This window comes from Schistocerca serialis, chromosome 9 (genome assembly GCF_023864345.2).
Source record: "Schistocerca serialis cubense isolate TAMUIC-IGC-003099 chromosome 9, iqSchSeri2.2, whole genome shotgun sequence".
In the NCBI taxonomy this organism is placed as follows: Eukaryota; Metazoa; Arthropoda; class Insecta; order Orthoptera; family Acrididae; genus Schistocerca; species Schistocerca serialis.
In genome coordinates this window covers 397,434,837-397,456,880 of record NC_064646.1, presented here as the reverse complement: position 1 = coordinate 397,456,880, position 22,044 = coordinate 397,434,837, and positions in this window count along the sequence as shown.

Below are 22,044 nucleotides of genomic sequence, written 5' to 3'. Positions count from 1 at the left end.
TCTTCATAATCACATCACCAACAGTCGACTTGGGCACTTTTAAGAGTCGAAGTGTCCATGATCGGCAACAGATCGAGATTGTTCGAATGCACTGGAGAAGCAGACTCAACAAGCTTCTAATGAAATGAATATTGATTTAACCATACCTTCCATAAGGCAATACACGTCTGTAAAAGTGCGAAGGATGGAAGGAAGCGTTAAAGCAATAGTTTCAGAGCGAGTAAGAGGGGGAGGGGGGGGGGGCGGAGAAGGACGGGTTACGCTTAGTGTGAACCCTGCAATCACAATAAGAGTACGTTCTGAATCAGGATTCGAACGTTTCGTTTAATTAATCATTGTCCTCTCCCGGATATGGTATCGAGCTGGAGAATCCGATGGACGCAGAGTATACACTAACAAGCCTCGAGTCACTTTGCGACGGAGTGTGGTTCAAAACTTCCTGGCAAATTAAAACTGTATGCCTTACTGGGACTTCGCTTTCGAGGGAAAATGGTCAGCGATTGAGCTATCCATGTATGACTCACGACCCGCCCTTATAGCTATTAAAGGAGTTCTCAGAAACTAATTACATGGGTTACATTAACAATCATTTATCACTTATGTGCTTTATTCTTTGTTTGCTTGCTTAGGCTATAATTTAACATAAAATTAATTTTGCGTCTCTTACAGCAGATGTAAATTTTGCTTTACTGTATCACTAATTGATTTTGTGAATAGTCGCAAGTACAGGTAAGAGTAAACGACTTGGGAAGTCGGTGTAAGAATTCCACGATATTTGAAGAGGGCTTTACAATTATTTCACATGACAGTTATTTATTACTTATGTTGCTAATTCCATAGGACAGGGGGTAGGGTTATTTTCCTTGTCCCGTATTTCGATTACAACGAAAGTAAAACTTAAACGTGTGACAACTCTTTCGTTATTTGGAGGCACCTTGTGTACTAGTTACACTCAGAGAACGAAAGCTGAACCTTCACGTAGATTAGCAATTGAAACGTCGCTTACCTTAAATAAGAATGGGATTCTTTATTTAGTCTCGATTTTACTTAATGCCCTATTAATTAATGTCATACAACTAGTGGTATATGAACTAATTACTTACTGGTCGAGCCTTGAGGTCACTGTGTAAGTGTGGGATTCCAAAATAAACAATTACTCACCCTTTCATTAAATGCCTCCTCTTGAATTCGAAAGTTGTACTTTAATAAGCATCCTGGAGAAGATGCACAAGCTACAGCAGTGGAAAAGATATCTATGGTAATTACTTCTACTTCCCAGACATTATAGGTCTGAGCTATGTTGAGATTATAAAGCCGTTATCCATTGCTGCTGCTGCTGCTGATCTTTTTTCCTAGATTGTGTCATATTTGAATCTCTAATAACTACGAGACTTACAACTCGTACAAGAAGGTTGCAAAGGATCGATATCATGTCTCTATGTGTTCGTCGCGCAGTATTTATTTTGCCAGTGACAGCATAGCGCCAGAATAGGTGTGTCCTCCTGATTGTCACGAATTATCTTTATGTAAAGTTACGAGGCCTATGGAGAGTCTGTTCTTCCCTACACAGCTCGAACGTGGTTTAAAATGTTTAAAGAGGGGGACAATCAATTTCAAAGGAAGGTGAGCCCGGTGCTCCAGTTACTGCCCCTTACGGAAGAAAACATCAACACTTCTCCTGTCATTGTGAGAGAGGATTGACGAATTACGCTAAGATCACTTTTTGAAATACTGAACATTTCGTTGTGTGTCATCCACACGTTGGTGACAGAAGAATTACACCTGACAAGTGTTTGTGCGCTATGGGTTCCAAGACTGTTGATTCCTGAACAAAAGGACATTCGCGTGCAGGTCTGCATGCAGTTAAAGTTGATGTTAGACGAAGATCCGGAATTTCCTTCAAATGTAATCACTGCTCATGACACTTGGCTACATAATTTGATCCAGAGAGCAAACAGAAAAGCTGTGTGGCAATCTCCTTCGTCTCCAACACCGAAAAAAGCAGAAGTGGTTGCTTCTGCTGGGACAGTTATGGTCACCTCATTGTTTGATATTCATGGAATGGTTTATCAGGATGTTGTATCTGCACATACATCAGTAATTGAACAATACTACAGCGATCTCCTGGAAACATTGCAAGTCCATATCAGGCGCAAAAGACCACATTTCCGTGAAGCAGGCTGGATGCTGCTCAACGATAATGCGCAGCCGCATATAGACAATGTTGTTGCTGAATATCTTGCAAAAATCATCCCTCCCTTTAATCAGGATTTAGCCCCATTTGACTTTTTTCTATTCCCTAACACGAGGAAACGCCTTCATGGGAGGCATTATGAATCATCAGAAGCAGCATTCCTTGGATAATATTTGCAATAACAGATGCTGTCCCACACTTCAGACATCAAAGTCAGTGCGTTTTATCTGAAATATATTTTCCTAATAACGCAAAAATGTAGCATATTGTAAGTAAACAAACCTTTTCACATTTTGTTTCCAGATGTTTCAGACATAGTATCATTTTCAACAAATAAAAATGGTTATTTATTTGTGTTAATGACTGTAGCTTCAAATCTTTTTCTCGCAAAACGTCAAAATACGAAATGAAGCTACCATCCTTCACTGATGCCCTCAATGTCAACACATATTTAAGCACGTACTGCTCCCAATAGGTAAATGTAAAATACGTAGAAAATTTAGCAAATAATTCAATAATATTCTCTCGAAACTAGTCGGCATATAATGTTTGACTCTTTTAGGGCCCAAAAATCGAAAGAATTGAAGGGGAACAGGATCCCATATTAGTCAGAAAACAAAAAATATTAGTTTCTCTATCACTGAACGTGATGTGTTATCATTTACTCGTCCTGAAATGGTGGTTGGTGAAATGAATGAAAAATCTTCTAACAAACATCAGTTGGTCAAATTTCTTTTTTTGCGTAAACATTGAAACATAACCTGAACTATTGGGTCTAAAAAAGCTAAACTCATGAGAGCTATATCAGCCAGCCAACGACTTCACTCATATTTTCGCGTTGTGCTTTATCTCCTCCCCTAAAAGGATGGCCGGTAAAGTGAACCATTACTGAAAAACTTCTAAGAACACGAATTTTACTTGGAATATAGCAACCTATTAACAAAAAACTGTAATTTTAGTCAGTAAAGAAACTGTTTTACATTTTGTTCGTAAAACGTAAGACTCACTTTCAAATATTACTATTAAAAAACAAAAAAAAGTTATTAATTTAGGTGTGGATATGACTGTAGCTTCAAATCTTTTTTCTCAATAACGTTAAAATACAAAGCCAACTGGAGCTTCATGTTACCATTAGCCTGTGACGCCGACAGGGTCAACATACATTTGTTTAGGTGCGTACCACTCACGTTAACTATACACCAAAAAAAAAAGTGTAACTTTTAATATTCTTTTAAACAGTGCAAAGAATAATTTTTTGCCATTTGAGGCCCTGGGGCATTGAAAACGAACTTAACTGTGCGAGTATTTCCAATGCCATGCGCTGTTATGGAATTGACAGTACCACTGGACTAGAATGATGTTACGCCCCACCAATCCTAGGCATTTAAATCTCTTTGACTGTCCTATTTCCAAGATAGGGACGTGGCTTAAGGAGTTGAGAAGTGTGATACGCCAGTATAATACTGACCTGGGCAGGCTATATGTGTGTGTTGGCGTAGAAACTTTCTGATTAGTCAGTTTCAAAAGAGGAGACTGGCTTCAGAAGGAGTTGAAAAATGTGATTGGTCGAGCTGATATGACACTAAATACTGAGTTGTTATTGGGAGAGCTATATATGTGTGTTGGCATAGAAGCTGTCTGACTAGCCTATTTCCAGTAAAATGGCGTTGCTTGGAAAAGGGGAGGGAGGGGAAGTTGTGTGGTTTTTGGAGTGGAGTGGGCGGGTGAGGGGGAGGAGAGGGGGAGAGGAAGGGCGTGGCTATGAAACAGGGTGTGGCTGATGAGATGTGTGTGGCATAGAGCGACATCACGCATTTGCCCTTGCCCCAGCATGTAGGCAACCTGATGATCAAAGGTCAACTTTGGTTTATAATTGCCAAAGCATTCCTCCCGTGGCCCAAAATGCTTATTGCCCTCCTACTTATGTCGAACGGACCTTACCTTAGCCTCCAACACCACTTCAGTTATCTGGATTTTTTGTCTGAGTTCACCTCAAAAGTGAAGTTTGCGGTAGTCCTGGTGATATACACTTAACTGAAGGACTAGTACAGCGACTTTTGTAGTCTTGTCAAGATTTAGGTGGTGATCCGTTGTGTTTGAAACAATTGTGATTTTAAGTGTGCAGCATTGCATCCAAAGGCGTGGATGACACGTGGAACACCTTGAAGGGGTGCGTTTTCTGTGCGACTGTAATGTGGCAAAATATTGCCTAAGCAGGACTGCTTTGTGTGCATAACATAATTCTGCGGTCACAAGCTCCTTGTATCGTGTGATGATTCTTATTTGAGAACATAGTATTGGTCCAGAAATGTTAATATTGATGGCATGTACAACGGATAGCTTTGATTTTAACACACAAGATGATAGATCATGAAAACACAAGACTTGCCGTTTATCTCTTTACTCTAAATCGCTGTTATTTATCTTTTGTTAACACAAACACAGCTCACCTCTCAGTCGGATTAAACACGTTGGGAACAGATTGACTTCGGACTTGTGCTGGATATCAATAAAAGATGGGTTCACTGTTACACAGATGGTAGTTTATTTACTGTTAAAATATAAGATTGCCAGAGAAATACACAAAAGCGAGGGTTTAGAATGGCTATAGCACACACACACATTCAGTTTATGAATAACGGTAGCACAGAGAGAAGTAAATGATTCCTCAGTAAGAGAACACAATGTATTTGATTAAGCTACAACAGACTTAGTTGACCTTGTATGTGTGGCACTTCTGAAGCAGAGAGAGATTGAATAAAGGTGATAGGAGTTACTCGTACACTCTCACACACAAATATGCTTGGATGTTAATGAAGGTACACAATCTGGACATGTTACCAGCCTGTCGGGAAACGCACAACGAAAACTACGAATAAAAGATGGGAAACAATTCCCTACGCACGTTGGCAGTCGTTCTATTCGTAACTCCACTTACAGATAAATGGTTCACCGCGTACTTGATAGTGATCGACACGCGGCATTGCCTACCCACCAAAGCTATTTTCGACTTAAAAAAGAAATAACTCGCGTGATCTTCCAACAAAAGGACTCGCGAAATGACGAAACTGGAGCGCTGAAGGCGCTAGTCTCTACATTTCAGCGGTTACGAATAACTTCCAAGTGTTATTTATCTTTTGTTAACACAAACACAGCTCACCTCTCAGTCGGATTAAACACGTTGGGAACAGATTGACTTCGGACTTGTGCTGGATATCAATAAAAGATGGGTTCACTGTTACACAGATGGTAGTTTATTTACTGTTAAAATATAAGATTGCCAGAGAAATACACAAAAGCGAGGGTTTAGAATGGCTATAGCACACACACACATTCAGTTTATGAATAACGGTAGCACAGAGAGAAGTAAATGATTCCTCAGTAAGAGAACACAATGTATTTGATTAAGCTACAACAGACTTAGTTGACCTTGTATGTGTGGCACTTCTGAAGCAGAGAGAGATTGAATAAAGGTAATAGGAGTTACTCGTACACTCTCACACACAAATATGCTTGGATGTTAATGAAGGTACACAATCTGGACATGTTACCAGCCTGTCGGGAAACGCACAACGAAAACTACGAATAAAAGATGGGAAACAATTCCCTACGCACGTTGGCAGTCGTTCTATTCGTAACTCCACTTACAGATAAATGGTTCACCGCGTACTTGATAGTGATCGACACGCGGCATTGCCTACCCACCAAAGCTATTTTCGACTTAAAAAAGAAATAACTCGCGTGATCTTCCAACAAAAGGACTCGCGAAATGACGAAACTGGAGCGCTGAAGGCGCTAGTCTCTACATTTCAGCGGTTACGAATAACTTCCAAGTGTCTCGCTCAGAGAAGAAGGGTCAAGACCTAAGGTACTGGTTAACACGCAAGAAATAATAAAAATTCCGGAAGAATAATACCCATAAATCTTTTTAATAGGCACGTGTATGAATTTGAATTTGAACTTGAAGTATCCCAATTAGAACTTGAATAATCCCGAAGGGACTGAAATCAATGTGCTATGGAAACACGTGGTTTCATTTGTCGTGGACAAAGACTTATAGCCTAAGTCTCTTTCTCCATGTAAAGTTTAAAATAAAAGCCACCAACAAATTATAACAATGAAACATGCTGCCTAATCACACTGAAACAGCTCCAAACGCACTATATGTTGAGACGAAACACACTTTTACCCAACTCCATGATATGCCACCAAGCGCCAAAGAGCTACTATCCAATACCCACAAGTCCCGGAACAAGAGAGTCAGTGTCTGTCTTCTCGCGATTTTCACTGGTCTTATCACTCTACAGAGTGGAGGAGGATAGAACTGCTAGTTAGGATCAACTCCCGTTCTGAGAAACTTTGACGGATACGGTACATCTTTCCCTTTGCACAAATTTTACTGCTACATCTGACTACTAGAGTAAGGTTAAGCTCCCAAATCTGACATACAGAAGTTAGATTTATGGCGCCTCGCGGAACTTTTAGAACAGCCTCGTTTATTCGTCTAGTCACTCAAAGGGTAGATAGGAAGGGATGTTGGCTAGATGGATTCAGTTACATGATACATAAATATATTTTTCGGATAAATTCTCAAGTACGATTCCAGTGACATCGTACAGGACCAAAAGTTCTACACGCAGACAACATTTTTAAAAAACCGACGATTATGCTTAAACAAACGGATATGGTACAAAAATAAAAGATGGTGCACATACATTACAATCATGGTCCACGTGAGTAACTATTTAAGGACGAATTACATCGCAACAAAATACGAAGAACAAAAAAAAATCAGCTCAGAATGGAAAGGAAATATACAAAAATGGTTCAAATGGCTCTGAGCACTATGGGACTTAACTTCTGTGGTCATCAGTCCCCTAGAACTTAGAACTACTTAAACCTATGGACATCACACACATCCATGCCCGAGGCAGGATTCGAACCTGCGACCGTAGCAGTCGCGCGGTTCCGGACTGAGCGCCTTAACCGCGAGACCACCGCGGCCGGCAGGAAATATACATACATCAATTCAATTCGAATTATACTTTACGCGAGTAACAAAAACAACATACATCTTTTAATGTCCACTACAATACTCTGCGTCGGAAACTCATGGCATCACAGAATTGCGGTAATTCAAAATAAATATTGAATCGAACGAGAGTAACGCGGGGGAAGTGAGGTTTTTGGCGGGGAGAAACTAAAATGGAATACAACGACGGCAAAATAATAAAACAGTAACCTGCACAAAACCCAAAATCTACAGTAACAGGAAATAGCGGAAATTCAACACAAAAATCCTAATAGAATTCGCACTACAAAGGTAATTAAAATTCATGGAAAATAACGAAAAATGGAAACGATAAGTAGAATTCATCTACACCGGTCAGTCCTAGTTGCCAATTTCAAGATTCGATATTTTTTGTGTTTTTGCCGTAGGTGTGTACTGTGTTTGATTTTAGGATTTTCAGTGTTGGTATCGCTCTACGTCTTCTTATGTTCCTACCTCACCTCACCGTCGGAAAGCGCGCCACATTCAAAAAAAGATGTAAGCTGTCCTTTTTTAAATTTATTGCCATTTGGGGCATTGCAATACAGCCATCCTAACAGCGGAATGCCAATTATTACGATATGAACGCAAGGACAACACAATACAACGCCCAGTCCCCAAGCGGAGAAAATCTCCTACACGACCGGGAAAGCTGTTCTCTTGAGTTGCGACCTAACACCCCCCCCCCCCCCCCCCAGAATTCGTACCACTATCAGAAAAAGCAAACAAATATTCATGAGAACCAATATTATTAAAATGTAAGCTATTCTGTTAGGTTCCTGCCTAACCTCGCCCTCGGAAACTGTGCCACACTTGGGAAAAAAGCAGTCAGATATTTGTGAGAACCAAAATGCTATATATGATTGCTACTCGTGTCACTCGCAGGTATTTAAGCTGTGCTCCGGTTCCTGCCTAACAATATCCTCAGAAATCGCGACTTCTTCGGAATAAACAGTGCATAGCTTACGCCAATTGTCAAGGCAACCACAGATAACATTTCATATCAGACCGCTTACATCCTCCGCATGGTACATAAGTTAATTCCAAATGTCGTCATGGCTCGGGAGCAGGAATTGGACCAGCGCGCTAGAATCGACCGCATGTTTAGGTTTCCGTACTAAAATCGGAGCTCTGTATTGTCCGTCCGTCCGTCTGTCTGTGCAACTGTTCAAAACCCTGTTCTCAAGAATGGATAGACGTATCAAGTTGATTTATGTCACATATTAAGGCCTACGGTCCCAAGATGACGTAAAAAGTCAATGTAATAAAAAAAATACCGCCGTTTTGACACATATTTTCATATTGGCAAACTAACTCACCGAAACCTGTAGGGTACTTCCAGGTGGGCTAGAATCAAGAAATACACGAAGGAATATTTCACACTACATCCCAAGAAAAAATCCGAAATTGTTAATTTGTAATTATATCACTTGAAAAAAAAATGTCATTTGTTATCCACCTGTCTGTCCCTCCATCCATGTGATAGATTGCTTTTCCTCAGGAACGGGTAGACGAATCAAGTTCAAATTTGTGTCACGTGCTAAGCTCTATAGCCCCCTGGTGATGCGGAAATCTTAAGGTTCTAAGTTAATGTAATGAAAAGATGCAGCCACTTATGTCACATATTTTGATACTCAGAAACTCATTGAAATCTATAGGGTACTTCCGCTTGATGTAGAATCATGAAGTTTGTCAAGAAGAAATGTATCACAGTACAAGTAAAGGACACATTAGAAAATGGTTAATCTGTGATTATATAAGGGCTGTCCAGAAAGCAAGTTCTGAACAGTCGTGAAATGGACGCCACAGTGAAAACCCGGTGAAGCTTTGCACAGATGTGTTGTGTAGTGTCTCGAGTTCGACTGTCGATCGCATCAAGACGCTTTTTCAGTTGTGAGCGCTCTGTGAGCAAGTAAAGGTGCCTAGAACAAGGATGTCTCCCGCCAAGTAGGAGGGCCTGCTGAGAGGCTTCGCCTTATTGAATGCAGCCCACCTAACACAACTGCCACGCACTGCCTTCTCCATGGCAATTCTCAGCCGCACTCTGCAGGGGTAGTGAAGACGCTCCTGCAGCCTTTTCGATGGGAAGTGTTCGATCACCGACAACACAGCCCTAATAGCCTCGTCCTGAGTATCATCTCTGTTCACATTAGACGCTGGATCCGAAGACAACACTTGGGCGCAGACTACGAGCTATAGACGAGCATAGAGAATTATCGGAAAGCACTGGCGGCAGCCTTCTATGACGATCGTGTTGGAAATTGTCTAAGTCGGAGCGGCGACTATGTAGAGAAGTATCTGGAAAGTGTAGCTAACTACTCTGGCAAATAAAATGTTTCTGATTTTCACTGTGGTTTCCATTTAGCGACCAATCGGAACTCACTTTCTGGACAGCCGGCCGCGGTGGCCGAGTGGTTCTAGGCGCTAAAGTCTGGAACCGCGTGACCGCTAAGGTCGCAGGTTCGAATCCTGCCTTGGGCATGGATGTGTGTGATGTCTTGAGGTTAGTTAGGTTTAAGTAGTTCTAAGTTCTAGGGAACTGATGACCTCAGAAGTAAGGTCCCATAGTGCTCGGAGCCATTTGAACCATTTACTTTCTGGGCAACCCTCGTGTCATACGAAAACAGTATTGCTTTTGTCATTTCTCATGCGACTTAACCCTTGAAATTAAAACATTTTCGATAGTCTTGAAAGCCCTGGAAACCATATCTCCCCCGCATCAATGTCGATAACAAACATAAATCATCGAGATCCTCGATTCACAGAACCCTCAGTGAGCGCGTCATACTTGCTTGCACCTGGCCAATTTCTTTCTAATCATTCCTCCTCCAGATGCTCGTTACCACAGCAGAGGAGTAGCACTTGGTGTGAGTCTTGCTTCGCAAAACACTAATGGACATTTTAAGCTATAACTGTCATGAAACGGAGCTGCCGGTATCATTTTAACCTCCTGTAACAGATACTGGTTCACAGCAAATCGTAGCGCATAATGAGCTGGGAGCGATATTACATTTTTTGTTAAAATAGGCCATTAGTGTAATTTGAGCCCCATTAGATGAAGACAATCCAGAAGGTTACATTTCAAACAATTTTTTAATAACTTGCACATTATTTCATTCTGAAGTCCGCGTCAGCTCGTAAACCCACATTTGCAGTTATCTCAGAGTCGTCTGCTGACCTATGTTTACTAGAAAGCTTTAGCGTTTGTATTTGTGTATTTTCACCTGTGTAGGTTTTCGCTATTAATTGTGATACACACAGTACAGACAGTACGCGCTTAATCACTTCATAAGATCATAACGTGATGATTGGAAAACCTTAAGGACTATGGTCGCCGTTCTAGCTGTCACATATCAGCTTCATATAGGCTGGTGGTATATACCGGGTGATCGCAAAGTCAATACAAATTTGAAAACTGAATAAATCACGGAATAATGTAGATAGGGAGGTACAAATTGACACACATGCTTGGAATGACATGGGGTTCTATTAGAACCAAAAATACAAAAGTTCAAAAAATTTCCGACAGATGGCGCTTCATCTGATCAGAATAGCAATAATTAGCATAACAAAGTAAAACAAAGCAAAGATGAAGTTCTTTACAGGAAATGCTCAATATGTCAACCATCATTCCTCAACAATAACTGTAGTCGAGGAATAATGTTGTGAACAGCACTGTAAAGCACGTCCGGAGTTATGATGAGGCATTGGCGTCGGATGTTGTCTTTCAGCATCCCTAGAGATGTCGGTCGATCACGATACACTTGCGACTTCAGGTAACCCCAAAGCCAATAATCGCACGCGCTGAGGTCTGGGGACCTGGGAGGCCAAGCATGACGAAAATGGCGGCTGAGCACACGATCATCACTAAACGACGCGCGCAAGAGATCTTTCACGCGTCTAGCAATATGGGGTGGAGCACCATCGTGCATAAACATCGTACGTTCCAGCAGGTGTTTATCAGCCAGGCCGGGGATGATGCGATTCTGTCACATACCGGCGTAGCTCTCACCCGTCACGGTAGCAGTTACAAAACCAGAATCACACATTTCCTCGAAGAAAAAAGGCCCGATAACGGTAGATGTGGTAAATCCAACCCATACCGTGACTTTCTCGTCGTGCAATGGAGTTTCCACGACAGTTCTAAGATGTTCGGTAGCGCAAATTCTGCAGTTGTGGGCGTTGACAGACCCTCGGATCATGAAATGAGCTTCGTCGGTCCAAAACACGTTACTCAACCAATCGTCATCTTTTGAAACTCCCACACCGCAAATGCCCTCCGCTTCACCAAATCGCCAGGTAACAGTTCATGATGCCGATGGATTTTGTACGGATAGCATCGGAGGGTACGCCTAAGTGAATCCCCTTCCTATGACGATAGGATCGTAACGCTGAACTAGCACATTCCCCACTGTGATAATACAGCTTCACTAAGCGCCTTTTCAGGTAACGTCAACATGCTGCGACTGCTGGTGCATCTGATTCTCTCTCACTTTACAGCTCCTTTTAATACACGATTGTCATGCGCAGTCACTGACGTTTTGCTGTCCAGCGCCATCTGTCGGACATTTTGTGAACTTTTTTTTTGTTCTAATAAAACCCCATGTCATTCCAAGCATGTGTGTCAATTTTTACCTCTCTATCGACATTATTCCGTGGTTTATTAAGTGTTCAAATTTATACTGACTTTTTGATCGCCCGGTACATGTACAAAATCGTGTCTCCATCGAACCATTCACTTCAGGTCCAGGTTCTTAGTTTTATTGTTATTATTATTATTATTATTATTATTGTTACTTTTGGTCAGTATAAATCACAGACATCAGAAATACTCTAGTTTTGGAAACTGATTTCAGTTATGTGTAGTGAGATGGTAAAAAGAACGCTCGAGATAACGAGCGTTGGGCGCTCAGTTTTAATTAAAAGAGTAGGGGAGCACGAGGCTTCGCCTCCCGGACCCTATTTACGGGATTAGAAAGCCGTTACGCCCGGCCGGAGATCTCATTAACGCGTCTCCATCCAGAAACCGGCGAGAAGCGAACTGCGCTGGAAACTGTGGCGGCAATTAAGACATTTAACGAAGAGGCTCCCAAAATTTAATATAGCCAGCAGCCGTCGACTACCCGCGGATCAATATCAGAAAATACTTGGCGAAACTCATTAGCAGTTACTGCTTCCACTGTAAATACTTCTGATATTTGAGTAAAATCCACTCCTAGACGTGATCATTTTGAAACGAAAACCACTATTATAACCGACGTTTCGATCATTTTTTCAGTGGTGCTCTTCAGGGCAACACTGACACGACCTTGTGCTTAAACGGATTTTATTCAAATTGAAAATGGCCGTGAAATTCTTAACATATTTTAATGCATTTTTTCAGTTATATACGTAAAAAAAGTAATAATTGGTTGTAACAGCTCTACATCTACATATATACTCCGCAATCCACCGTACGGTGCGTGGCGGAGGGTACCTCGTACCACAACTAGCATCTTCTCTCCCTGTTCCACTCCCAAACAGAACGAGGGAAAAATGGTGGGGACTCTACGGATCTATTAGACTGCCATTACCTGCCTGGTCCTAACCTCTATCAGTTGAGTTTCCTGATGTCCTCCTTAGTACATCTAACGTTCACCGCCGTCTCGATGAAAACGTGTGACTCTTATTTCTGGCCAGCGTAGCTCCGTCTACGTGTGTCTTAATGTTTCTAGTTTTCACAGGCATAATCTTATGACTATGCGTCTTCAGTCTGTTTTAATTTTATTCTGTGACATGGCCAACGTTTTGCCCTGAAAATAATTTATTTTTTGTCCTGAAGAAGATACTATTATCTGCATTGAAACCTAGGTAAACTAATAAAATTTTACCTTGCAAATGAAGGTTTAATTTCTTAATTTCTGAACAATTCACTGTTGCTGAAGCGCTGCACTATGTTAAACATTTGTTTTTCATTACGCATTATAACATGCAACAGTTTCAATATGTATTTAGAAACAAAAATCTAACTTAGCCACTGCCATCTTGCTGATTGCTGTTATGCAACAATTTTGTCAACCACGAAGTAAGTGGAAATTTTGGTTAGGGCCAGACAGTCCGCAGCTCGTGGTCGTGGGGTAGCGTTCTCGCTTCCCACGCCCGGGAAGGTTAGTTAGGTTTAAGTAGTTCTACGTTTTAGGGGACAGATGACCATAGATGTTAAGTCCCATACTGCTCAGAGCCATTTGAACCATTTAGGGCCAGACAATTGTTTTACTCGAGTAGCGCATTTAACATAAGAGAAGTTGCATTTAAATAAGTTACAGTTCAGTTCAAATTAGGTTCTGTTTAGTCAACGGTTTGTATACGATGTCCCATAATGTTGGATAATAGTTTGGGAGCACGTAGTTTTGTCTGTGTTTTCTAATTTTCAGCGACAATGTGTGGCCCAGACTGCAGGTTGTCCATCCCCGGCAGCACCGTTACGTGTCTTTACTGCTCACTGATGCCCATCGGCGACTAGCAAGCATCGATACAGATTCCAGGGACTTTGACCTGTGAATGACACCGCTCAATGACGGTTCGTGCCCTGCCTAATGCACAGTGAATGCAACAAATAGAATCCACGCCCCTACCGTAACTCTTTTTTGTTGCACGGTCTCATACCGATACACATGTTTCGTTCATTACACTGCATGTTGAACTTGACACATGTGACACCTCGCTATGGGCCGTTAGACCACGGTCCGCCTCCATTTCCGTGCGTCTGATGATGTTACTCTCAAAGGGGTACTATTGGTTGTTCAGAAAATAATTACTTAAATATATACAAAATTTTTAATGTGCACTATGAAAAAATTTGAGGTGTATAAAATAATTTCTCGTGGACCTATACAGATTCCTAATCCCATGCAGATAATCCTGAAAACTTTTGCTTGTGAATTTTCAATAGCTATGATAATAATTGTAACATTTATAATGAATATCGTGGGCACATGCGATATATATCTGTTATATATTGCACGCGCAACACATTTTTTCTTATTAGTATTGTCACAGCTACCAAAAATTCACAAGCACAGATCTTCACAACTATATAAATGGTATTAGGAACCCATATGGGAATAGGAGAAATTTCTTAATCTTTTTAGTGCAATTTATTTTTATTTAAGTAATTAGTTTCCTCTTTTTAGTCGTGTGTCTGAAATTTCTCAACGGGGATTAAACATCTTTATGAGATTTTTTTTTTATTTCGTAATTATTTTTACGCATAGCTTCAACCAGGTATAAGTATGTCATAAATATTGTACACATCTCCTCTTCTGCCACACTCTGTCCATCTCTTCTTCGCCCTCATTCTGCTCGGCCATTCCCATCTGCGCACATACCGCCTGAAACACATTTTGATACTACCTGCACAACACGCCGGTTCTGGAGGGCACACGAGATGACAGGTGTTACCAAACTTTTCCCCGAACAGACCGACAAGAAAGAGAGTTAAGATTGCATTCTCATCCAGTTCTGAGCTACAAGGGTCGGACAAAAATATGGAAACACTACGAGAAACGTAATCTTGAACATAAATGGAGACGCTAGGCAGTTGTGCAGGTTATACTGGCGTATTTGATCACGAATACCACTTGTGCAACGTGCTAAATACTTTGAAAGTGTCAGATGTGATCATAATAGTGTTCTGTGTAGGTATGAAGGTATTTTACCGGAGCTAAATAAATTTCAACTGTGGCAAATTATTGGTGTTCGTATGGTGGGTGCTTCTGTTAGCTAAGGTAGCCGAAGTGTTCAGTGTTTCAAGTGGCACCAATCGAACATTTATAGTGCATGCAGGGAAAGTGGAAAAGTATCATCCGCTAAAACGTAATGTGTATGGAGGCATGTGTTGAGTGATCGAGACAGACTGACATTGAAGAGGATTATGACGAACGCGAGAGTAGGAGCTTAGGAGCTGAAAAAGAGACTGCTGAACTGAATGTCGGACTTTACGAATGCTGTCAGCACCAAAACAACATGAAGGGAGCTCCAGAAACAGGGAACTGCGCGATGAGCAGGAATTACAAACCCACTCATCAGTGATGTAAATGCCCATAGCGGGAAACACGGTGCTGAAGCCATAAAACCTGGCCTATGGAATAATGGAAGAATGTCGTTTGGTCGGATGAGTCTTGTTTCGCACTGTTTCCCACTTCTTACCGAGTTTATAGCCCAACAGTGAAACATGATTTGGGCAGTCGTATCGTGGGATTTCATGGGCCCCAAGGCTACTCTGCAAGGTTGTATTATGGTCAAGGATTATGTAGCTATCTTGGCTGATCCAGTCCACCTGAGCCGGCCGCCTTGGCCGAGCGGTTCTAGGGGCTTCAGTCCGGAATTACGCTGCTGCTACTGTCGCAGGTTCGAATCCTGCCTCGGGCATGGCTGTGTGTGATGCCCTTAGGTTAGTAAGGTTAAAGTAGTAATGGAATAAGATCCCCTTGAAAACCATACAGGACTTGAAACTTCCTGGCAGATTAAAGACCGAGACTCGAACTCGGGACCTTTGCTTTTTGCGGGCAAGTGCTCTACCAACTGAGCTACCTAAGCATGACTCACGCCCCGTCCTCACAGCTTCACTTCGACCAGTACCTCGTCTCCTACTTTCCAAACTTCACAGAAGCTCTCCTCCGAACCTTGCAGAACTGGTACACCTGGAAGAAAGGATATTGCGGAGACATGGCTTAACCACAGCCTGGAGGATGTTTCCAGAAAGGCAAAGGCAATGATCCCGAGTTCGAGTCTCAGTCCGGCACACGGTTTTAATCTGCCAGAAAGTTTCATATCAGCGCACACTCCACTGCAGAGTGAAAATCTCATTCTGCATACAGAACTTGTATTCATCGATTCCGTGACGCCTTGAATCTATTTTCCTGCACCGTACTAGGCATGACACTATGTTGCGTTATTGGTGTTTCCGTATTTTTGCAGCCTCCCTTACGTTCAAAATTTCAAGTGCCTATCTCGTTAGGAAGATAGTTTAAAGTCAGTTGCAAACTTTGCACCGAGCAGATTGACAGACTGACAGTTAAGAAAGTGACCTAATGGAAAAGTGTTAAAATAAGAGAAAACGTGGGTGATGTAGAAATATTTGGACGGTCTTGAAAGCGTGCTCAGACTGCCCAGTTGCTTAAGGCGTCTGGTTGTTGTTGTTGTGGTCTTCAGTCCTGAGATTGGTTTGATGCAGCTCTCCATGCTACTCTATCCTGTGCAAGCTTCTTCATCTCCCAGTACTTACTGCAATCTACATCCTTCTGAATATGCTTACGTGATGACTGGGTGTTGTGTGATGTCCTTAGGTTAGTTAAGTTTAAGTAGTTCTAAGTTCTAGGGGACTGATGACCATTGCATGGGGGCTTAATTAAATATAAGATTGATTGAAAATATTTTTTGTTTTAGTATGTCTGATTACGCAAGTCTCGTAAACGGTTGGCCCTGACTAGTATTATTACGCTATCTGACTGCAACAAACAATGTAAGAAAATTTTCGTAAATACAGTTAATTAATTAAGTCCCCAGCAACTATAAAACCTACAAATCCAAGCACAAATGTAACTGTTCTGTATGTGGTAGTGTGACTCAACGTCCACATCTGGCACGGTTCTTTTCCAACAAGACAAGAATTTTTTTTAAATACCAACTATGCTGACGTGACAAAAGAAATTTAGAAAAACTGTAATTGCGTAAGAAAACCAGAATTCACTCTAATACAAGAACACAAGCCAGATGCTTTGTTGACTGAACCTGTAGTGACGCATTATTTCAGATACACAATTAATAAAAGAGCATTGTAAGTTTTACCTTCATATATATTGACGAAATACACACAATAACATCTGTTATCTCTCCCATCAAATAACTGCATAAAACATGGAACAACACTCTTTACTACAACATCTTACTCCAACTTCACGACAACCACCAGCTCTTAACACACACTGTCCTCTACGAACTCTCAACAACCACTGTCTGCCACGAACTCTCTACTAGCACTCACCGCCATGAACTCTCAACAAGCACTGACTGCTATGAACTCTCAACAAGCACTCACCGCCATGAACTCTCAACAAGCACTGACTGCTATGAACTCTCAACAAGCACTGACTGCCATGAGATCTTAACACGCACTCTGACTTCTACAATCTCATAACAAGCACTGTTCTACGATCTCTTCACAAGCACTGTGGAGGCGGCTTAATAGTACTCTTTGGCGCAATCTCTGGCGCAGTGGTACAGTGTAGCCACCTTTCATATGCCCCTCCTCCACAGGCCAGAATTTGATGGTATTTTTGCCAGCATTGGTGGTGAAAATACCACCAAATTCGTCCACAAAAATACAGACAAAAATAAAAGATAATATTAATACCTAAATATCACATAATTAGTTAAAATTTTGGCTTTGCACTGACCTTTTACTAACCTAATATATGAAATACAGTAAGCAATACAACTTCTTTTCATGCATGTGGCTTTACATAATAGTTTACACAATATACAAAAAATCAGTTTATACAAATGTTCACATAAAATGCTTTCAATGATTAGTTTATACAAAAAAAAGGACACCAACAGGTAACATCTTTTCAGTAAAAGCAGTCCATCAGTGGCACCCAGTAAAGTTTAGCAGGTACACCCAGCAACAAGTCACATTAGTTCAGTAGAAGCAGTTCCATCTGTGGCACCCAGTAAAGTTCAAGAGGTACACACAGCAACAAGTCACATTAGTTCAGTAGAAGCAGTCCATCAGAGGCACCCAGCAATGTTGCGTTGGTGCAGACACCAACAAGTGACATCATTTCAGTAGAAGCAGTTCCATCTGTGGCACCCAGTAAAGTTCAAGAGGTACACACAGCAACAAGTCACATTAGTTCAGTAGAAGCAGTTCATCAGTGGCACCCAGCAATGTTAAGCAGGTGCAGACACCAACAAGTGACATCATTTCAGTAGAAGCAGTCCATCAGTTGCACCCAGCAATGTTGAGAGCAGGTGCAGACACCAACAAGTGACATCATTTCAGTAGAAACAGCTCATCAGTTGCACCCAGCAATGTTGAGTGCAGGTGCAGACAGCAACAAGTGACATCATTTCAGTAAAAACAGTCCATCAGTTGCACCCAGCAATGTTGAGTAGGTGCAGACAGCAACAAGTGACACCATTTCAGTAAAAACAGTCCATTAGTGGCATCAGCAATGTTGATCAGGTGCACACAGCAACAGGGGACATCTTTTCAGTAGAAGCAGTCCATCAGTGGCACCCAGCAATGTTGAGTGCAGGTGCAGACACCAAAAAGTCACATTTCTCAGCAGAAGCAGTTCCATAAAATTCACTAGCACTGATCACACAGTTCATCAGAGTTTATGAGCACAAATTAAACATGTCCTAGTGTCACACATCATATTGAAAAGTGCAGGTAACAGTTCAGAATATTTATCTTCACTAATCAGACAGTACAGGCATGAACAATAGTTTGAATACACATACAAATGCTTTTACAGTAAGATACAAATCATAATAAACACACAAATGATATCAGATAATTGTCCTATTAACTATTACAATACACAAATACCAGTAAACCTATAATATTCATGGGTGTCAGTGCAAGCCACTACAAACAAATAAAATAATATTTAGGAGATAGGTGGGTAGGATTAGGAAAGGAAAACACACAGAACACACTCACTCATCTCTCATCCACATTAAGTACTACTGTGTAACTGAATAGTGTTAACTGTGTAAGTGCAATTCTGTCAAAATCTGATGTTCATCATGTGTATCAAGTAGTAATGGCAGCAATGTATAATAGTCAATGATAGTTAGTCAACGTCATAGTCATCATGTCAAGACCAATGTTTGCCAAGCCAGATCAAATGTACTGTTGCTGAACAACTGTCAGTGAGCCAAGATATGCAATTACTTCCTCTCTCCAAAAAAAAGTATATACTGCTTAGTTATTTAACAAAGTGTGTGTATAGACTATCTTCCTTCTATTTTAATGTTCTAGTCTGCTATCTTCATCCTCCTTGTTCCATAAGACCAACAAAAAAAATATGCTCCTCACTTACTTTACCTCTTATCCACCAAAACTCCAATAATCATCAGCATCACATAATCTCAATACGTCACTAATACTTCTTCAATACGTCGGTACATATAACTCTTATCATCAACATCATTTACCTTACCTCTCGTCCACAAAAACTCCAATAATCATAAACTTCATATACTCTCAATACCTCAATAATACGTCTATAAATATAAACCTCAGCACCAATATCATTTCACTTCCAACACAACTCTTTCCTCTAGTCAGTCTCCTCGAACAAGTACAGATAAAATCCTAATGCAACTTCAATTCAGCATCCCATACAATCCGAAGACACAGTGTCCACACACAACCTCTGTGTAATCCATCTGACCCAAATTTTCTACTCATTATAAATTATAAGATACATTTTGGTTCCTTGTCCATCATTAAATAAAAGAAATGCATACCTGACCTCTAACAGACTTAGTTCGAATAACTCTCAGTAATTAAGTACGATTACGGAGTGTGAATGATCATAATATTTCACAGTGTGTACACCACTTCAAGAATTATGGCAAACAGAAGCAAACATGTGGAGTATTTTTGTGTCAAGTGTCACTTCCTATTTCAATTGCTTACGAAAAATGCAGTCTAATAATTGTTAATGGTCTAAACCTAGTTTCGGTCTGTCATGTCGTTAGCCTCCTTCCTATTTGCATAAATTTATACAGCTTCCATAAAACCTCAGCTCATGTGACTTCTATGACTTTCTTGTACTAATGTCGTTCGTCGAATAATAGCAGTTAATTTTTTTATCTTAAAAATATAAGGCACTGAGCGTAAGCAAAACATGCAATAGCGAGTAAATATACCAGTAGAGAACAGAATGTCAACAAGTGGATGCAGCACAATTCCTACAACGAGGCTCTGCCAAGCGAACAATCTATAATTAATCCAATAGTGTGACCTAAACTCTATGTTTATACACAGTATATCAGCATTTCTATATTCTAAATTGAAGAGTAGTTATGACAACAAAACAGAAATATGTAAATATGCAATCCATACAAAAAGCAGCAAACATATATCTTACGTAATAAACAGGTCATTATCATCATATCAGCCTAAGCAAATAAATGTTCATATGTCATCTTAATAAGTAAACATGAAGGCGCAAGCAGATAAATCACAAAGTATAACTTACATACCTAAACACATCAGCACAATAAATCAAGTGACAATTATAATTTAAATAAATAAGCACAGCAGACACATAATTAAAAAAAAATATGACATCAGTGAAAAAGCAGTGCAGCCAAGCGATGCATAATATATACAAGTCACAACCCAGTTCATTAATAATCATTGTCAAAATCAGTTAACGTACGCAAGCGCGTCGCTTCACAAGTAAATTCATAGAACATGAAAGTAGCACATCACGTAATCGCGAGCAGCAAATTACGTCTAAAGTACGTACCTAAGTGGAAATATGTTACCTGAAAAATAAACTCCATTAATAGTTACCTTTTTAGTTTATTAGTTTCTTCTTCGAAATTACATTCTTCCTGAAATTTTCTCGATAGCAAGTCGTCTTAACGTCGGACACGCACAGAATTTACCTGAAGTTCTTAAATACTTTATACACCGTATCCTGCAAAATACTGAATGTTAATAACACAATTCAACAAGTCCTTATAGCTTTATACTGAATTTAATCGGAGAAATTAGACTGTGTGTTTGTTTACGGCTGTCAGTGCATTCGCACTGAGCGCTCGATCAGCTGTGGGCGCGTGACGTAGGAAGCTATTGTTCGCGGTCAACGACTGCCTTGTGCGGCGCGCAGACTTGACTGTTGCTTTGAGTATGTGCCGCCGCCAAAACACAGCGCGGTATCCTTGTACTCTCCGCATGTTTACATGTAGCTGTTGATTTCTCACAAGTATGTCATTCTACAAAAATTTTTACATTAGATATATGATGTATTCCCTTAGAGCGTCGTGATTTAAGAGTTTCTACTTCAACAGTGTTATCATAAATAATTTTGCGAATTCTGTATGGACCGTTATAAAGCAGAAAAAATTTGCGACACAAGCCTTTTCCTTTGTGAGACAAACGATGAGACTTAATTAACACCTTCTGACCAACTGACAAGAATTTTGAACGACCAGGACGCTTAGCTGATTTCTCTCTTCTAGCAGCCGCAGATGCAATATTTCGTAGAGCCAGGTTGACAACTTCAGAATGCCGCAGTTTCCGTGAAGGCGGAAAAGGAACTATTTCAGAAATGCGATTTGTCGGTGCTTTATTTTTTAATATCAATAGAGGCGGTAAAGAAGTTGAGTCATTAGGAAGTTCATTCAGAATGTTTTGAAAAATATGAAGATACTGATCCCAAGTTCTGTGATTCTGATGACAATAAAGACGGCACAATTTATTGATTTCCTTCATCCATCTCTCTGAAGCATTAGATTGAGGGTGAAAAAGTGAAATGAAAATTGGTTTAATTTTACGACGGTGTAGAGTACGAAGCCAAATTTTAGAACGAAACTGTGATCCATTATCTGATATAACCTCGTTAACATGACCAACTTCTTTAAGAAAATGTTTGATAAAAGCGTTAGATACTGAACGAGCTGTTGCTTTGCGTAAAGGTGTAAAACACACATATTTTGATGTCAATTCCACTGCTACGAAAATGTACGCAAAACCATTAGTAGAACGAACCACTGGACCGAACAAATCGAC